This window comes from Mus musculus, chromosome 13, assembly GCF_000001635.26.
Source record: "Mus musculus strain C57BL/6J chromosome 13, GRCm38.p6 C57BL/6J".
Classification (NCBI taxonomy): Eukaryota; Metazoa; Chordata; class Mammalia; order Rodentia; family Muridae; genus Mus; species Mus musculus.
This window is the reverse complement of record NC_000079.6, coordinates 83,909,547-83,927,407: the sequence shown is the minus strand read 5'-3', so window position 1 is coordinate 83,927,407 and position 17,861 is coordinate 83,909,547. Positions and strand designations below refer to the sequence as shown.

The window sequence follows — 17,861 nt, the reverse complement described above, 5'->3', positions numbered from 1 at the left end:
TACTTCTGAAATGTCCTACTTAGTTCCTCAATGACAGCATTTGGTGATTCTATGTTGACTTTGATAGTTCTAAAGGTAATTTCATTTGTGATTTGAATGCAAGGCACTGGGAAACTGCTTATATTCTAGACACCTGATTTTTTGTTCAGAGGTGATGGCTTCTTCATCTTAATATAGAAAAAAAAAGAGAGACAGTGTCTAGGCCAGTTTCACAAAGGCCTTAATGTCACCCACAGTGATCAGTGTCTTTAGTCAGTTTCCCTGAACATTCTTCATTTGTTTAGACAAACACAACACAAATCAGTACAGCTGAAATGGTAATATTAGAAATGCAAATTTTCAATCCTTACATTTTATTAGATATTTTCTTTATTTACATTTCAAATGTTATTCCTTCCTAATTTCCCCTCCAAAAATCCCCTATCCACACAGCCCGGCCCCTGCTCCCCAACCTACCCACTCCCATTCCTGGTCCTGGCACTCCACTATACTGGGGCATAGAACCTTCACAGGAACTAGGGCCCCTCCTCCCATTGATGACTGACTAGGCCATTCTCTGCTACATATACAGCTGGAGCCATGAGTCCCACCATGTGTATTTTTTGATTGGTGGTTTAGTTCCAAGGAGCTCTGGGGGTACTGGTTAGTTCATATTGATATTCCCCCTATGTGGCTTCAAACCCCTGCAGTTCCTTAAGTACTTTCTCTAACTCCTTCATTGGGGACCTTGTGCTCCATCCAATGGATTATTGTGAGCATCCACTTCTGTATTTGCCAGGCACTGGCAGAGCCCCTAAGGAGATAGCTATATCAGGCTCCTGTCAGCAAGCTCTTGCTGGCACCTGCCATAGTGTCTGGGTTTGGTGGTGATTATGGGATGGATCCCCAAGTGGAGCAGTCTCTAAATGGTCATTCCCTCAGGCTCTGCTCCGAACTTTGTCTCCGTAACTCCTTCCATGGGTATTTTGTTCCCCCTTCTAAGAAGGATTCTGAGCTTCTGGGCTAATATCCACTTACCAGTGAGTGCATATCATGTGTGTTCTTTTGTCATTGGGTTACCTCACTTAGGATGATATACTCCAGATCCATTTATTTTTCTAAGAATTTCATAAACTCATTGTTTTTAATAGCTGATTAGTACTCCATTGTGTAAATGTACCACACTTTCTGTATCAATTCATCTTCTTTTAGATTTGTTGAAGGATTACTTTCTTGCTTTTTCTAGGGCATCATTTCCCTCCTTGTGTTGGAGTGTTTTTGTGTTTGGATCCTGGTGTGACCAAACTCCTGGGATCTTGGGATTCTGGAATCCTAAGATCCTGGATGTGTTACAGAGCCCGGGAGTGGTACATCCTCTGGGGACCGTGGTGTTGTCTGCTGTGTTGAAAACCAAGGTAGACCAGTGCTGACCAGAAGTATTCCAAGCCACTGGTCGGGAAGGGTCCAGTGTCCCTGCTCCTGCTGGCCCCAGGCACTCCCAGTTGTGTTGGAACAGATGTTGTGTTCCACTCACCAATGATCCTAAGATCCTGGGTGTGCTAGGGCGCCTGGGGCATGGAGAGTCCTCTGGAGACCATAGGGCCATCTGCCGAGTTTGTGCCCAAGGTGGCCCAGAGCTGGTGCTGACCAGAAGGCAATCCTTACATTTTTAAATGAATATGAGTCAGCACTACAATGAGACTTTCACTTTGTAGGAACTGAATTCATCATAACAAACCAAGGTCCTTGTATATATTGTGTCTCAGTCTAACTAGGGAGCTATAATTAAATTCCGTAAACTTGCTGGCTTATAAATAAAAGAAATATATTTCTCACTGCTCCAGAATACAAGACTAAGTCACATATCAATTATGTGTGTGTGGAGTGTCTGTGTGCTTATGATTGTCATCTTGCTTTTCCTCACACAGTGCAATGGAAAAAGGCAAGGGAACACTCTGGGATGCCTTTTTTCCTCTTTAACTGAAAATAGATTCCTCCTCACAGCACTGGGCAGACAGAAAACATCCAGGATGAACCCACCCCACTGTAGTGGGCCCCACTATGACAGATCTGTGACAGAGAGGCTCAGCAGGATAATGTTCAGCAGAGTTTCTCTCCACTTTATGTGATGTTGACTAAAGGCTAGCTGGAAATTGCCTTTATTACAGTTAGGTATATCCTTTGTATCTCTAATCTTTCCAAGCCTTTTATCATGAAATGGTATTGGAATTGTCAAAAGACCTTTTCCATATCTAATGAGATGATTGTGGGGTTTCTCTCTCAGTTTGTTTCTATGATAGATACATTTAGTGATTTTCATATATTGTACCATCCCTGCAATCTCTGCAATAAAGTCTATATAATCATGGTGGATGATCATTTTCAATTCACTTTGAGAGTATTTTACTGAGTATTTTTGCATCTACCCTCATAAGGGAAATTGATCTGAAATTCTCTTTCTTTGTTGAATCTTTATGAGCAAGGTTCCTTCGGCTTCTATTGTGTGAATTAATTGGAGGAATATTGGTATTAACTCATCTTTAAAAGTCTGGTAGAATTCTAAAGACCTCCCATGCTCATGGATTGGCAGGATTAATATAGTCAAAATGGCTATCTTGCCAAAAGCAATCTACAGATTCAATGCAATCCCGGTCAAAATTCCAACTCAAGTCTTCACAGAGTTAGAAAGGGAAGTTTGCAAATTCATCTGGAATAACAAAAAAGCTAAGATAGCAAAAACTATTCTCAACAATAAAAGAGCCTCTGGTGGAATCACCATCCCTGATCGCAAGCTATACTACAGAGCAATTGAGATTAAAAACTTCATGGTACTGGTACAGCAACAGACAGGTAGATCAATGGAATAGAATTGAAGAGTCAGAAATAAACCCACACCTATGGTCACTTGCTCTTTGACAAAGGAGCTAAAACCATTCAGTGGGAAAAAAAAGGCAGCATTTTCAACAAATGGTGCTGGCACAACTGGTGGTTATCATGTAGAAGAATGGGAATTGATCCATCCATTCTTATCTCCTTGGACAAAGCTCAAGTAAAAGTGGATCAAGGAACTTCACATAAAACCAGAGACTCTGAAACTTATAGAGGAGAAAGTAGAAAAAAGCTTCGAAGATATGGGCAAAGGGGAAAAATTCCTGAACAGAATAGCAATGGCTTGTGCTCTAAGATCAAGAATAGACAAATGGGACCTCACAAAATTGCAAAGCTTCTGTAAGGCAAAAGACACTGCCAATAAGACAAAAAGGCCACCAACAGATTGAGAAAGGATCTTTACCAATCCTCAATCTGATAGGGGACTAATATCCAATATATACAAAGAACTCAAGAAGTTGGACTCCAGAAAATCAAACAACCTTATTTAAAAATGGGGTACATAGCTAAACAAAGAGTTCTCAACTGAGGAATACTGAAGGGCTGAGAAGCACCTGAAAAAAGTGTTCAACATCCTTAATCATCAGGGAAATGCAAATCAAAACAACCCTGAGATTCCAACTCACAACAGTCAGAATGGTTAAGATCAAAAATTTAGGTGAAAGCAGATGCTGGCAAGGATGTGGAGAAAGAGGAACACTCCTCCATTGCTGGTGTGATTGCAAGCTGGTATAACCACTCTGGAAATCAGTTTGGTGGTTCCTCAGGAAACCGGACATAGTACTACCATAAGATCCAGCAATACCTCTCCTGGGAATATACCCAGAAGATGTTCCAACTTATAATAAGGACACATGCTCTACTATATTCATAGAAGTCTTATTTATAATAGCCAGAAGCTGGAAAGAACCCAGATGTCCCTCAACAGAAGTATGGATACAGAAAATATGGTAAATTTACAGAATGGATTACTACTCAGCTATTAAAAACAAAGAATTTATGAAATTCTTAGGCAAATGGATGGATCTGGAGGATATCATCCTGAGTGAGGTAACCCAATCACAAAAAAACCACACATGGTATGCACTCACTGATAAGTGGATATTAGCCCAGAAACTTAGAATACCCAAGATACAATTTGCAAAACACATGAAACTCAAGAAGAAGGGAGACCAAAGTGTGGATACTTCGTTCCTAGGATACCCAAGATACAACTTGCCAAACGCATGAAATTCAAGAAGAACGAAGACCAAAGTGTGGACACTTTACCCTTTCTTAGAAATGGGAACAAAACACCCATAGAAGGAGTTACAGAGACAAAATTTGGAGCTGTGACGAAAGGATGGACCATCTAGTGATTGCCATATGCAGGGATCCATCCCATAATCAGCTTCCAAATGCTGACACCATTGCATACACTAGCAAGATTTCGCTGAAAGGACCCAGATATAGCTCTCTCTTGTGAGACTATGCCGGGGCCTAGCAAACACAGAAGTGGATGATCACAGTCAGCTATTGGATGGGTCACAAGGCCCCAAATGGAGGAGCTAGAGAAAACCCCAAGGAGCTAAAGGGAACTGCAACCCTATAGGTGGAACAACAATATGAACTAACCAGTACCCGGGAGCTCTTGTCTTTAGCTGCATATATATCAAAAGATGGCCTAGTCGGCCATCACTGCAAAGAGAGGCCCATTGGACTTGCAAACTTTATATGCCCCAGTACAGGGGAACGCCAGGGCCAAAAAGGGGGAGTGGGTGGGTAGGGGATTGGGGGGGTGGGTATGGGGGACCTTTGGGATAGCATTGAAAATGTAAACGAGGAAAATACCTAATTAAAAAAAATACTTTTGGAAAAAAAAAAAAAAGAATGGGGAAGAAAATACCCACAGAAGGAGTTACAGAGACAAAGTTCAGAGCAGAGCCTGAAGGAACAACCATCCAGAGACTGCCCCACCCAGGGATCCACCCCATAATCCACCACCAAATCCAGACATTAGGCAGATACCAACAAGAGATTGCTGACAGGAGCCTGATATAGCTGTCTCCTGGGAGGCTCTGCCAGTGACTGACAAATACAGTCATCCATTGAAAGGAGCATAAAGTCCCCAATGAAGGAGCCAGAGAAAGTACCCAGGGAGCTGAAGGGGTCTGAAGCCCCATAGAAGGAACATCAATATGAAATATCCAGTACTCCCCAGAGCTCCTTGTAACTATACCATCAATCCAAAAAAACACATGGTGGAACTTGTGGCTCTAGCTATGTATGTAGCAGAGGATGGCCTAGTTGGTCATCTATGGGAGGAGCCTTTGGTCCTGTGAAGGCTCTATGTTCCAGTATAGGGGAATGCCAGGATCAGGAATGGGAGTGGGTGGGTTGGGGAGCAGGGGGAGAGGGGTTATAGGTGATTTTCAGAGGGGAAACTTGGAAAGTGGATGTACATTTTACATTTGAAATGTAAAGAAAATAGCTAATAAAAAAATGAAAAAGAAAAAAATCATCTGGCCACTGCCTTTTTTCGATTGAGGGACTTTAAATGACAGCTTCTATTCCCTAGATGGGTATAGGTCTACTTAAAATTTTTTTCTGATCTTGATTTAACTTTGGTAAGTTGCACATATCAATAAAGTTATTCATTACTGTTAGATTTTCCAGTTTGGTGGAATACAGGGTTTTAAAGTATATCCATACAATTCTTTGGACTTCATTCGTGTCTCTTTTCATGACCTCTTTTTGATTCTGATTTGTTGGATATTTTCTCTCTCTCTCTCTCTCTCTCTCTGCCTTTTAGTCAATTTAGATGGTTTGTCTATCTTATTGATTTTTTTCAAAGAACCAACTTTTTTGTTTCCTTAATTCTTTGCATTGTTCTCTTTGATTTTATTTTATTGATTTCAGCCATGAGTTTGATTATTTTGTGTCATCTACTCCTCTTGAGTGTGATTTCTTCTTTTCATTTTTTTCTTTTGAAATTTCAGGTATGTTATTAACTTGTATTCATAAGCTTGCTCCAGTTTTTTATGGAGGCATTTACTGTTGTGAACTCTTATCTTAACACTGCTTCCATTGTGTACCAAGAAGGTGGGGTATTGTCTTAGTCAGGGTTTCTATTTCTGCACAAACATCATGACCAAGAAGCAAGTTGGGGAGGAAAGGGTTTATTCAGCTTATACTTCCATACTGCTGTTCATCACCAAAGGAAGTCAGGACTGGAACTCAAGCAGGTCAGGAAGCAGGAGCTGATGCAGAGGCCATGGAGGGATGTTCTTTACTGGCTTGCTTCCCCTGGCTTGCTCAGCCTGCTCTCTTATAGAACCAAGACTACCAGCCCAGAGATGGTCCCACCCACAAGGGGCCTTTCCCCCTTGATCACTAATTGAGAAAATGCCCCACAGCTGGATCTCATGGAGGCATTTCCTCAACTGAAGCTCCTTTCTCTGTGATAACCCCAGCTGTGTCAAGTTGACACAAAACTAGCCAGTACAGGTATGTTATGCATTCATTTTCCTTGAATTCTAGGAAGTCTTTAATTTCTTTCTTTATCTCTGCTTTTTTTTCATTTAGTAGAGTTGTTGAGCTTTTATGAGTTTTTAAGCTTTCTGTTGTTTCTGTTATTGGTGATATTTAGGTTTAATCTATGGTGATCTGATAGCTTGCAAGGAGTTTTTTCAATTTTTTTCTATATGTTGAGACTTGCTTAGTGGCAGAGTATGTGACCAATTTTGGAGAATGTGCTGTGAGGTGCTGAAAAGAAAGTGAGTGAGTGTGTGTGTGTGTGTGTGAAATGTTCTATACATATCTGTTAGGTCCATTGGCTTTATCACATCTGCTGACTCCAGTATTTCTGTGTTTAGTTTTTGTCTGGATAACCTGTCCACTGTTAAGAATATGGTACTGGAGTCTTCTATTGTCAGAGCGTGTCTGTCAATATGTGATTTAAGTTATAGCAGTGTTTCTTTGACAAACTTGGAAGCCAGGGTGTTTAGAGCACAAATGTTAAGAATTTAAATGCCACTTTGATAGGTTTTTCCTTTTACGCTAATCTGTTATAATGTTGACTCCTTGATGTAGTAAAGATCAGTAGAGTAATCCTCAGACTTATATCTTATCTGAGCATGCATTTGGATTTCATTGGTGGTAGAGACCAGCAAAGTGTTCCTCAGACTTATCTCTCTTTTTTATCTTGCCATTTCTTTTTTTATTAGATATTTTCTTCATTTACATTTCAAATGATACTCCGAAAGTCCCCTATACCCTCCCCCTGCCCTGCTCCCCAATCTACCCACTCCTGCTTCCTGGCCTTGGCATTCCCCTGTACTGGGGCATATAATCTTTGCAAGACCAAGGGCCTCTCCTCCCATTGATGGCCTACTAGGCCATCCTCTGCTACATATGCAACTAGAGACACAAGCTCTGGGGGGTATTCGTTAGTTCATATTGTTGTTCCTCCCAGACCCCTTTAGTTCCTTGGGTATTTTCTCTAGCTCCTTCATTGGGGGTCATGTGTTCCATGCAATAGATGACTGTGAGCATCCACTTCTGTATTTGCCAGGTACTGGCATAGCCTCAGGAGAGACAACTCTATCAGACTCCTGTCAGCAAAATCTTGCTGGCATATGTAATAGTGTCTGGGTTCGGTGTTTGTTTATGGGATGGATTTCTGGGTGGGGCAGTCTCTGGATTGTCCTTCCTACTGTCTCAGCTCCGAACTTTGTCTCTGTAACTCCTTCCATGGGTATTTTGTTCCCCATTCTAAGAAGAAATGAAGTATCTACACTTTGGTCTTCCTTCTTCTTGAGTTTTATTTGTTTCGCAACTTGTATCTTGGGTATTCTAAGTTTCTGGGCTAGTATCCACTCATCAATGATTGCCTATCATGTGTGTTCTTTTGTGATTGGGTTACCTCACTCAGGATGATATCCTCCAGATCCATCCATTTGCCTAAGAATTTCACAAATTCATTGTTTTTAATAGCTGAGTAGTACTCCATTGTCAAACTTATCTCTTATCTGGGCCTGCATTTGGATTTCATTGGTGGTAGAGACCAGCAAAATATTCCTCAGAACTATCTCTTATCTGGACATGCAGTTTGGATTCATTGGTGTTGCCTTGAACTTAGATGTGGTCACATCACAAGTTGTTATAGTAAGTCAAATGTGAGTGGAATTATGAGTTTCAACTGTGGCCAGAGAAACTTCTTTAATACCATTTCCCACATTCTTTCATCATGACAGGTTCATTCATATGTTTCCAAGTTCTTCATCCTCCCTCGGGGTTCCCATGCCCTGCTGCACACCAGTCTGGAAGGATGAAGTGAGCCCAGAACAGGTGGGGTTTACGAGATCCTGGTCTAGTAGTATGTGCTATGTGTACAGGAGGAGCAGTTCTCCAGGGATGTTAGTGTTATAGCTCTTTTAGGAGGTACTCAATGAAACAGTTATCTTAATCAATATTCAGTGAAACTGCTTGTCTTTATACAGTTTATTCATGGTGGGCAAGGGCTATATATGAACCTTGGAGAATGGAAAAGAGTTTTCAAGATAAAAATGTAAATCACTGGATGGAGGGTAATGTACTGTGAATGCCTCATTTGCATGGAGAGTCATTTCAGGAATCCCAGGTACTTGCTGGGCAGGTTCTGGGGGCAGGGGGCTGGGAGGAGCAGGAGGAAATTAAACTTGTAGGTTTACCAAGAACTATGTGACCTTCCTCAGGTAGAGGGTGTGATGGTCAGACTCTCCACATAAGTTTAGACAGAAAAAAGGAAATCCTGCTGGAAAAGGGAGTCCTTCATTATACTGAACTCAGAGGAGCTATATAGACATGGTAGACTTCAACCTTAAATCGATTTTCTCCACACATGCATATTGCAGAGCCCACAGTTAGTATTTGTTGAGAATCTACTGATGTCTCTGGCACAGATTTTCTCTAATGATTTATATCTCTTGCTAAGAGAAATATCCTTGATGGGGGTAAGAATTAGACTTATCTTTGGGTATAGGATAAATATTTAGAATGTAGTTGGTGATTATGTTAGTTTAGTAAAGTGGTGGATATATGTTCTGCTCCAAGATACATGCATTCACTAATCCCAGGTTTCTACTACAAGGCATTGAAAAAGTGTAACATAAAAACAAAAAAACTAGGCCTTTAGGCCCAGGTTTGAGAATGTGACCTTTGTGACTCAATGCTCTAAGGCATGCTAATTATAAAACAGATAGCGACATTCCTCCACCCACCTGCTGCCTGGGTTCAGGGAGTGTTTGTTCAAAAAGAGGTCATGTTGCTGGAACCCGCTATAGAAATGTGCTATTGCTAGAGGCTCAGAGAAACTGTCTTGAGAAATAACCACACAATTACCAGGTATTATTCCTTGTGACTTCCACTTCCTCGTGACTCTTAACTGGTATTTTTTTTATTTTCCAATAACACCCTCCCCAACCCCTTGATTTTGGTTTCTTCCTTTAAATAACCCCCTCCCCAGCTACTCAGGGCTCATGGTCCTCTACCCCTATGTGGTATATGACTGTGGGCCCCAGAGTGCACCTGGAATAAAAAGTCCTCTTGTGGTTTGCATCAAGGCCGTTTCTTGTGAGTGATTTGGGGTGTCATCTCTTCTGAGTCAGAATGTGGAGGAGTCCTCACTTTGTGGGTCTTCCAGCATGATTTCCCTCTTGTTGAGAAGGTCTTAAGTCCAATTAGAGAGATGTTGGTAACTGCCAATATATACATGCCACTATTGCACCTTGAGGATTATTGTACCTGGGAGTGATTGGATTTCATAGGCATCATAGCTGTGTAGGACTACTAGCTGCTTCCCTCTTTTGGAAACTTCCATGTTTTTGACACTACGAAAGTTAGTCTTCAGGCAGGTGGCTTTGAAGTCAGATCCAACTTTGTCCTCTGAGTCTTATGTCAAATGGTGTCTTCTACAATAGGGACCAAGGGTAACTAACAAGCCGTAACCTAAATTTTGGGGGGAGTTTCTTGTAGAACCCTGACTAACAACTCAAAAGAAAGATTGGATGTTTATGCCTGCTGTTGGGGTTTTGTTACACAATTTATCAATCTTGGGGCATGTATTCTCAGCCTAAATGGGAAAATTTTATTAAACTATATTTGTGTATGTATACATAGATTTACTTGTATTATAGTTATTTTTGGACAGATTGATAATACTATGACTCCTTTTGAATTTTAAAGGTCTTTTTATGGTCATATTCATCCTTCTGTATTCATCTCCCTCCTCATCCCTAAATATAGAGCCCACACATTTTCCCCATTTCCTCCTTCAGATAACTTGTACACTGCTATTCAAATTCTATTCCTCTTCTCCCCACCCCCAAGAATAGTCCCTTTTTACTTTCCTGGTTTCTGCAGTGTCATTCATTATCTGTTTTTAAAGAAGCTGATTAATTCTAGCTATCTACTAAGATTTTAAAGACACAGTTGAGGTATTTTTGTATATTGAATAATAGTTCCTAAAATAATATTTTACTTTACATGAAACATTTTTAGGAAATAATACTCTTATTTATAAACCATATATACCAGAATAGCCTGCTATCCCCAGCCTTCCTCTATTCTCCTGCCACTTCTCCACTCACCTTCATCAGACCAGCGGATCCTGAAACAATACTGGTCGAATTCTTTTCCTGATCCATCTTCCCTGCCCACTGAGTTCCATTGGGCACCCCAAACTGCCCTGAGCAGTTTGCTCGGGCAGATCCTCAGTGGATCTCCATTCTCCCACCAACTCTCTGCCTACCTTCATCAGACCAGCTGGTCTGGAACCATATAGCACAAACATACCCATAAGAGGCCAACCACACCAAGAAGATTGAGGTTAAGTCCCCTCCCAAAATCTACCACAAGAATATCCAGGGACCAAAGCCATTCAGATAGCTAAAGGCCTTCAAAAGAACAAAATCAACAAAAGCCAGGGCAATATGACATCTTCAGAGCACAGCCAGTCCTGGATATCCTAACACATCTGAAGCTCAAGAAAATGATATTAAATCAAATCTTATAAAGATGATAGGGGATCTTAAAGAAGAAATGAATAAATCCCTTAAAGAAACACAGAAAAATACAATTAAATAACAATTAAATAGGTAAAGGAAATAAATAAAATTGTTCAAGACCTGAAAATGGAAATAGAAACAATAAAGAAAACACAAACTGAGGGAATTCTTTTTTGCTCGTTCCATTATTGTTACGTTAAGTCTGACTAGTTACTCAGTCTGTGACAAGAAAACTAAATTTGTTCCTGTAGTAATGTTAGCATGAGATGGTCTCCACATACAAAGAAGAATTAGTACTGTGGTAGAAAAATCTCTACTTGCAGAAATGACAACCCATACTGGGTTATTTCACATCAAGTTCTCTTTTGTCTACATCTACTTATTTGGGTAGTCTCCTCTCACCTACCCTGGTTCCATGTCCTGACACAGGGATTTCCCTTCTTCTGCTCTGAGCAGAGTCCTTGGCTTATTTCAGTCTAATATTTGACCACAATGTTGACTCAGAGATGGTTGTTTGTACTCAGACTGATCTGTCAGAGCAGAGTCTAAGAATTCTGAAAGGATATGAACCAACAGCTGCTCATGAATGAAGACAAAAGAGGAGAACACAAAGCTACAATCTTGCGGAAGAGAAATGGGACCTCAGTGAAACCATTTTTATAGTGATTCCAGTTAGTCTTGGAACCTCTAGACTTTGGGGCTATATTTAATTTTGATTCAAGTGAAGTAGAGTTTTCTATCCCATTAGATAAAAGCATCCTAAAATCATATTTAATTTTCAATAGAAATTACCAGAAATATCAAAGCTATCTTCCCTTATCCAATATAAGCACCCAGAAAAACAGTGATAACAGTAGCAGGTTTGCAGACCAGATACAGGATTGTTGTCATTCATTTATCCTTTCAGGTTTGTGGTTGGTGGTTTCTCTTTAGCAGAGCCTGACGAATAGAGGACAGAACACTATGGACATGTATTCATTCAAGTTGGCAATTGATATGGTTGAAATGTGGTAAAAATGACTTCACATGCAATAATATAAGAATAATGGTGACTTTACCTCAAAAGGACTACTTCTCTTTGTTTGTTTGCTTGCTTGCTTCTTTCTTTCTCTATTCCTTTTCTTTTTAATGTTCTTCTAGACACTGAAGTCAGAGAATAGATACACTTGGTAGCCAAAACCCTCATTCCCATCTTGAATAAAAGAAATAAAATTAAAACAAAAATGTACACAAGAGATGTCACTCAGCATATATATAAAGCTATTGTGACTGAATAAAATCCATGTGGTATATTACACATAGAAAAATATAGACATCAGTTTTTATATTTTTCTAGGCTGGAACCTGAACTCAGGCCTTGAGGTTTACTAGGCAAGCAATCTACAACTGTGTTATATCTAGTCTTCCGAATTTTTTAAGAGTTATCTTTTGTTTGTTTGAAGAGAAATTAGATGTTTTCTTCCCTACTACTTCACTTTTTAAGTAGGTCAAGATATCGGTCCTAATTACAATTTGCTGAAAGCCTGTGTTTATACTGACACACAGTCTGACAGGTATCCTGTTTGTTTGTTTTAATTTAAAGGTAATTTACTGCCCATAAAAAGTAGGAGATTAATGACCCTAGAAATTGAAATCAGTTCCCCACTCACCAACTAGAGACAGTCTAATCTAGGAAAGCCCACGTTTCCCTCCCAATTTGTCTCACCAGCAACAATGCATTCTTACTCCATAATAATGCAGTCATTGGCTTTTCTCTGGAGATTGCCCACAAGGATGCTAATTGAATTGATGACTTTTGTTATGTTCAAATGAAGAGTTATTTCGTGTACTTCACCTGCTGGTACATGTGATGACTTTTGTTACCAACAGTATTCCCATTTTGAACAGTGAGACTTTATAACCCATCTCATAATCACTGGTGGCCGCTTTCTCCTTATTTTCAACATGAAGCCAGAATTGTTTTACATTTAGCTCTAGAGACCATGTGACATGTCCACTGACTGATGCCAAAAACGGAGTGTTACCGAGTGAAGAAGATCCCCATGCCGTTGAGTAATGCACTAAAGCCCCCAAGTCAGTTGATACTTTCATAACAGCTACACTTCACATTTTAAAGCTGACAATAATTTTCCTAGCCAAAGACTCTTAGCAGTTTTTCACATATAAGGTATGTATAGCTGGTTTTGATGATGCAAAAAAACAGACACCAGAGTGACAAACAAAATATACAACAAGCAATTCACAAAAGAAATCATACAAAAGCTTAGCAAGATGTTAAACAAGTAGTCATGCCAGCCTCAGTGAGTGAAATGGCACTGGCAACACTGGCAAACCATTTCCCCCTCAGATCCCTGAGACTGAAAATAGCGATGATACAGAGTCATAATGTTAATAGCAGTGCAGTGTAGACAGGTGTCACAGGTTTCTTTGGTAGAATGTAGTAGTGTTTATAAAAGTCATTCTCCTAAGAATAGTTTCCACTTTCATAATTTATTCAAAGAAAGCAATCAAAAACAGTGTAAAATAATTAAAAAAAAAGTTTTGGGGAAAATTTCCTAGCAATGGTGAGCTATATATGAGATATATATGAGACACTGTATTCTTATTTGGTTTTTTCTTCATCTTGTATCTTCAGTATCAAAGTGCATGTCTGGCATATTACATGGATTTAACATACCTTTAATTAATTATTAAATTGTACCTCATCTAGATATCATTACAGCACTGAATAAAACAAATTATTTTATGGTTTTAAAATAAAATTGTTTAGCACTTTGTGAAATAATAATTCCTGTCTGTATTTTACTGGTATAGAATGACATTTATAACAACTTCAGTTAAAAAATTAGAAATCAGTATGATTCTAATTTTGAAAAAAACAACTATAAAAATAGTTCCAGAATATAATCTATCCTCTATAGTTTCAAATGTGCTGTATATACATTAAATGAAATTCAATGCTTTTTATACGACTATACTTTCAAATCATGTTGTAAAAGCTATATATTGGTAATATAATTAAAACAAAATATGTGGGTGTTAGAACATTATAAGATAAAGGTCATTTCCCTGAGGATAACAGTGACAGAAACCATGGAGGAAAAGATAACTTTTCATGTACATCATACTGTCTTAGGAATTCTATTTCTGTGATAAAACACCATGACCAAAAATAACCTGGGGAGTAAGGGTTCGCTTCAGTTTACATCTCCCTATCATGGTCTACCATGAAAGTTAGTCAGGGTGGAACTCAAGGCAGACGCCTGAAGGCAGTAACTGAAGCAGCGGCCATGGAGGAAAGCTTAGTTTCTGTAAGGCTAGTTCTTCATAGTTTGCTTAGCCTGATTTCTTCTAGGACTACCAAATGCAGGGGTGACACCACCCACAATAATCTCTAATCAAGAAAATGCTTTCCCACAGGCCAATCAGCTAGGACTACCTTCTAATTAAGGTTCCCTCTTCCCAAATGATTCTAGTTCGAGTCAAGTAGACATAAAACTAACCAGCACACACACTATAAGCTACATTTTTAGTTTTGAGACAACAGTGAAAAGGGAGAGCCTTTCTAGGTATGGTGAAACTTGCTTTTGATGCTAATAGAGACAGATACATCTCTGGGTTCAAGGCCAGCCTGATCTACAGAGAAAGTTCTAGGACAACCAGGGCTACACCAAGAAACCTTGTCTTGAAAAACAAAAACAAAACAAAAACAAACAAAAGGCAGAAAGAAAAAGAAAAGCCTTTGCCATTTATAACAAGGTCATGACTATTTTTATACTTTGAATTCCTAAAAATAAAATAATTATGACTATGCACAAGAACTTACTCAGAGAACTGTCTTAAATAGTGTGAAAATAAAAAAGAAGTGTTCTAAATGGGAATACTCAATATGGGGAGATTATTCACTATTATGGATTTATTAAGAAAACTTTATTCAGCATAAGTTACCTAAGAGTTTGGCTATTTAGATAGTCTGGCTACCCTGGGTACCAAGCTCAGCCCAGAGATCCCTATGTCCACCTAGCAATCATTGTGACTACAGGTGGACTACGTCATGAGCCCAGCTGGGATTGCAACTGTGTTGTTCCCAATTGCGCCACAAGTGTTTTATCCACTGAGCCTTTTCCAGAGGCGCAAATTTTATATTTGTGGTAATAAATAGTTAAAATTATTGTGAAATGTAAAGCGATCGTTAAATGAATACCCCAAATGAGAGGACTTTTAAACTACATTTTTAGACGCACTTAGAGCTAGATTCTTAGAAAGTCTGGTTTCTATTTGACTCCTCTAGATAAGAAAATATCTTGAAAACAGTGGTGTTTCAGATAACTGCCCATGTAATTGTCAAGAGCTCACTCTAAGATTGGTAGACAAGCAATGTGTGGACGCTTTCTACAGGAATTTCAAACAAGATTCTGGCTTACGAGCTGCATGCTGTATTGCCAAGGCACTGTTAAAATACGGGTGGCAGTCTGCAATAGAAACAGGCTTTCTGCACCATGAAACAGGCATTAACTTTTACTATCAGTGGAAGACACATGCTAACTCTCATAGTATTTGCATTGGTATCCATGGAATTTCTGTTGCATCCAAGAATGCTCAGTCCTGGAGACACAGCAGTGAACCAATAGTCCCACCTTCTCCAATTTAGACAAGTTCCTGGTGAAGAACAAATATTAAAGATAGCTAATAAGACTGTTATTCACTCTGTTAGAATTTTAAGAGTTCTCACGGGTGAAGTACTATGAAAGGAGGGCTGTATTTCCTTACATCCAGTTATACTGTCACATATCCACACTTCTGTTGCTTGTATGACAATAATCTCTTATATTAGAATAGAGCCATGATTTTCTTACTACTTCACAATGGAATAACTATCTCAGTGTCATAGGGTAATGTGGTACTCATATTTGTGGTGCTGCTGGTGCAAAGAAACTCTCTGCCTGCCAGTAACAGGAAACTAGAGCTATTGCAGCCCATACACATATTTGATAATGATGATGAATGTCTGTGTTGCTGATTTGTGTACTTTCTATAAATGCTTTTTATTATTATTTTGTACTTCTACTTATTAAAAACATCCACTGTAAAACAATATTGTAAATTTATTGACAGCATCTTCATAAATCTACTGGCTGACTTGATTGCCTCAAGTCAAGTGATTGACCAGTACTGATGTAGGCTGTGAAACTACACTATGATTCTTGCACAATGATGCAATTGTCGAATGTCACATTTCTCAAAATGTATTCCATGTTAAGTGATGCATGACTTGTATGTTAAAAGCTGGCTAAATTACTGAAGGAATTTTCCATCTTCATGGTTAAAATGATAGTGCCAACCAGTCATATTAAATAAGAGGATAATAATAGTCTTTTGCTTCACACAAAGAAGGACACACATATGCAGACACACATACAGAGGGAGAGAGAGAAAGAAGGAGAGGGAGAAAAAAATTGTAGTTGAAATCATACACCATGAATTAGTCCTTTTGGGGGCTACCAGAAAAAAAAAACAACTACTGAAGTTGACTGACCCACAGAAGGTGATCTTTCCCAGATGCTGATAGACAAAATAAGCAAGCCATGGTGTATAATTTGTCCAGGTGGCAAGCAGCTTGAACAATCTCTGATGTGATTTGGAGCTTAATTGTTTGGGGAAAGTGGTAAATGACACATGAATAACATCCGTGACACAAACCTGGGAACTGTAAATGCCAAGGAGAGGAAGTAATAATGAGGACGTTGGAGAAGCATCCCACATTGGTGAAGTGAAGCTGATACTCTGCTGGGGAAAGCATAGCAGACAAATTGACGGTCTACTGGGTCCACCAACTGAAAAAGAAATGGATCTAGGGCTCTCTAATTGCATGCATACTTTTGCAGTCTTGTTAATACATTGTATGTATTTTTTGCTCAAATTATTACTTTTTCTTATTGTTGTTATTTAATAGCTATAGAGATTAATGGATTTCACCAGTGTAATACATTTATTTATCTAATAGGAAATGGGGGAAAGCATAATCATTAATAGGGAATTAGTTCAGAGAGAGTTTAAGAGCAATATGATCTATGCCAGATTTTACATCTTGAAAATCTGACCAGTCAATATTTGGAGGAGTGACACCATCAGTGCCTAGAGAAAGCATCACAGAGCTGCTGTTCTTCAAAATCTTTCATTTTTCTTTCAGTGTAATTCTCCACAAAATATTGCTTACTTGCTCAAATGGTGACTTCAAAATTTATAAATGGGACAACTTCTTTTTCTTCTTTTTAGTGAGGATTTGGCTTCATTGTTGAAGGCACTGGTCTCCATTGAGACAGTATTAGAACATATGTGGGTTATATGTTGCTTAACTAATTATCAGAGCATCCCGAGGGGAACATTATTTTACAACATGAATATTCTCTATCAAAAATTGACTTATCCTAAGATAGTAATATATGGGTTTTAATGTTTGTTACTGAGCACAGTGTAGTTTAAAGTAATATCAAATAGAACCCGCCTACATGTTATTTACAATTAATGTTCCCTCTGTACCTTTCAGCTCAGTGGAAATATCTAACTATCTCATATTGATGCAAACACATGTGATGTTTTCCTGAAGCAGAACCATGAAAGGACACAAAAAGTTTGTAGAGTATAATTAGGACCAGCAGACAGTTACAGTGTGCTTGTATATCTAGCCTTGCAACATTTTGTTGGTCTCGAGCCTTCTCTGATCTTCGCTTCATTGAGAGAAGCAAGGCAGGAAAATCTTCCTGGCATTCTGGCTGGTTCTGGTTGCTCCCACTGACTTGGACCAATTTGGTGGATTACTGGCTGTTTCTGCTGGATTCTACTGCCACAGATGATTTGTATTTGGTGACACTTTTGAACTAGATTTTTGATATCCTGATGCTACTAAACTAGACTGCTAGTATCCTGACAACAGAAATTTCTAGGACTTTCTGCTGGGGCAGACTCCTA

General features: G+C 39.1%; 1 long non-coding RNA gene across 1 annotated transcript in view; it reads right to left on the bottom strand.

Annotated features, from left to right (window-relative positions):
• Positions 1-17,861, bottom strand: part of 2810049E08Rik (RIKEN cDNA 2810049E08 gene) — a 37,503-nt gene that overhangs the window by 1,303 nt on the left and 18,339 nt on the right. Inside the window, exon 2 of the long non-coding RNA NR_036594.1 lies at positions 16,593-16,679. This is a non-coding gene — a long non-coding RNA (RIKEN cDNA 2810049E08 gene). The remainder of the gene's footprint in view (positions 1-16,592; positions 16,680-17,861) is intronic.